At 40.8% G+C, this 2767-nt stretch overlaps 1 non-coding gene across 1 annotated transcript; it reads left to right on the top strand.

Moving 5' to 3' along the window:
• The first annotated feature begins 496 nt into the window (after positions 1 to 496).
• On the top strand, positions 497 to 598 carry LOC127744704 (small nucleolar RNA R71). Its single transcript, XR_008005632.1, has one exon. It is a non-coding gene; the product is annotated as a small nucleolar RNA R71 (small nucleolar RNA).
• Positions 599 to 2767: the final 2169 nt, after the last annotated feature.

Here is a 2767-nt window from a genome sequence, read left to right on the forward strand (position 1 = left end):
GCGGTTGCGTGGGTAGCGCTTCGATGAAGTGACCCACGCGTTCGCGTGAAGTGATTCGTGCCTTCCGCGTGAGTGCAGCCTCGCGGCCGCGCAACTCTCTGGTGAAAAATTTATTTTGCCAAAAATTTGGGTGACAAGATCGCGTGGTGGACGTGATCGCGTGGATGGCCTTGTTTTAAAGAACGGCGCGGACGCGTGGGGAACATGTTCGCGTGGTAGGGCTTGTGCTACTAGCATGAGTCCAGCCCAATTCTAGCTCAACTTTCGGCCATACACCCTTTTTATGTCGATTTTGAGGCACGCGTTCGCGTGGGTGACGCGGACGCGTGGGAGGTGTTTTTTTATGGCTTCTTTTTACCGTCTCAATGACATCTATGGCTTCTTCAATGGTTTTCTTCTTGTTTAGAGAGTCTTCTGATGAATGGTCTACAGCTTTCTTTGACTCATAAGAAAGACCTTCATAGAAAATGTGAAGTTGAACCCACTCATTGAACATGTCCGGTGGGCATCTTCTTGTTAAGTCCTTGAATCTCTCTCATGCCTCATAGAGAGTTTCACCATCTTGTTGCCTGAAAGTTTGCACCTCAGCTCTCAGCCTGTTAATTCTTTGAGGAGGGTAGAATCTTGCCAAAAATTTGTTCACCACATCTTCCCAATTTGTTAAGCTCTCCTTTGGGAAAGACTCTAGCCACTTGGATACTTTGTCCTTAAGTGAAAAAGGGAACAAAAGTAGCCTATAGACATCTGGATGGACTCCATTAGACTTCACAGTGTCACATATTCTCAGGAAGGTGGTTAGATATTGATTGGGATCTTCTTGGGCACTTCCTCCAAATGAGCAGTTATTCTGAACAAGGGTGATGAGCTGGGGTTTTAGTTCAAAGTTGTTGGCATGTATGGTGGACTTTTGGATGCTACTTCCACAGTTTCTTGAGTTTGGATTGATGTAAGAGCCTAGAACTCTCCTCTCTTGCCCAGCATGATTTGCAGGGCCTTCTCTGGCATGGTTGTGAGCTTCACCTTCATGATTGTTTTCCAAGTTCTCTTCTATGTTTGTTTCAAAGTACTCTTCCTCTTCCTTAGCACCAACAACTCTTTTTCCTCTTACTTCCCTCCTTGATCTATGGAGGGTCCTCTTAGGTTTTGAATCAAAGGAAGTTGAAGCTTTGTCTCTTCTCCCTGTCATACAACTAACAGAGCACACAGCAAGAGATAAAATGAAGTGATTATTCTTGTTAGAGTGATTGTTAGTATGAGTTGTGCAATTTATCAAATAGTTAGTGGGTTAATGAGAATAATTGTAAGTAAATTCAAAGAAAAAGAAGATAATGAGAGGATATGGGGTGAGGATGAAACTAAATAAACTGAAGGTAAATGACTGAATAAAATAAACAAACAAAAGAAAAATGCTCAATCTAGTGAACTTCTAACTTAATCATTGTTGATACAAAATCAATCCCCGGCAACGGTGCCATAAACTTGATGCATGAAAACTTGTCTCTCAACAAATTTTCCTTCGGCAAGTATACCGAATTGTCATCAAGTAAAAACTCACAATAGAGTGAGGTCGAATCCCACAGGGATTGATTGGTCAAGCAACCTTAGTTGGAAGAATATGCTAGTTGAGCTAAATAGAGTGTAGTTGATGTTGCAGGAAACTAAATGGCGGGAAAGTAAATTACAGGAAATAAAGTACAGAATCTTAAATGGGGAATCGGGGAGATGAACATGGAAATAAATGGTAGAAATTAAAAAGAATGGGTAAGATCAGAGATGGGAAATTCATTGGGCTCGAGAGATGTTGTATTCTCTGGATCAAATTCATTTTCATCTCTTCCTCAATCAAAGTATCTAATGATCTCCTTGGCAATCTTAAGTGATTGGGTTCTAATTCCTTGGCAATCCAATCTCTCTAAGCTTGAACAATTGCCCAATTCCTTGATTTAATTGCTCATGGGAAGAGATGAAGTGTGGTCACAGATTATACCACATGTATTTCCGAATCAAAGTGTTGGGAGGATTACATGTTAATATATCTGCCCAGACCTCAATTTGGTCCAACATGAGAAAGCATTTCTAGCATGATCTCTGATGAGCGGATATTTTATACGCTTTTTGGGGGTAATTTCATGTAGATTTTAGTATGTTTTAATTAGTTTTTAGTAGAATATTATTAGTTTTTAGGAAAAAATCATATTTCTGGACTTTACTACGAGTTTGTGTATTTTTCTGTGATTTCAGATTTTTTTGGCTGAAAGTGAGGGAGCTGAGCAAAAATCTGAGTTAGGCTGAAAAAGAACTGCTGATGCTGTTGGATTCTGACCTCCCTGCACTCGAAATGGATTTTCTGGAGCTACAGGAGTCCAATTGACGCGCTCTCAATTGGGTTGGAAATTAGACATCCAGGGCTTTCCAGAAACATATAATAGTCCATACTTTGCGCGAAGATAGATGACGTAAACTGGCATTCAACGCCAGTTTTATGCTGCTGTCTGGCGTCCAGCGCCAGAAACAGATTACAAGTTGGAGTTCAGCGCCCAAAACACGTTACAACCTGGCGTTCAACTCCAGAAACAGCCCAAGCACGTGAGAAGCTTTAGTCTCAGCCCCAGCACACACCAAGTGGGCCCCAGAAGTGGATTTCTGCACCAATTATCATAGTTTACTCATTTTCTGTAAACCTAGGTTACTAGTTTACTATTTAAACAACTTTTAGTGATTTACTTTTTACCTCATGACATTTTCAGATCTGAATTTTATACACTTT

Source organism: Arachis duranensis, unplaced genomic scaffold (genome assembly GCF_000817695.3).
Source record: "Arachis duranensis cultivar V14167 unplaced genomic scaffold, aradu.V14167.gnm2.J7QH unplaced_Scaffold_96046, whole genome shotgun sequence".
Classification (NCBI taxonomy): Eukaryota; Viridiplantae; Streptophyta; class Magnoliopsida; order Fabales; family Fabaceae; genus Arachis; species Arachis duranensis.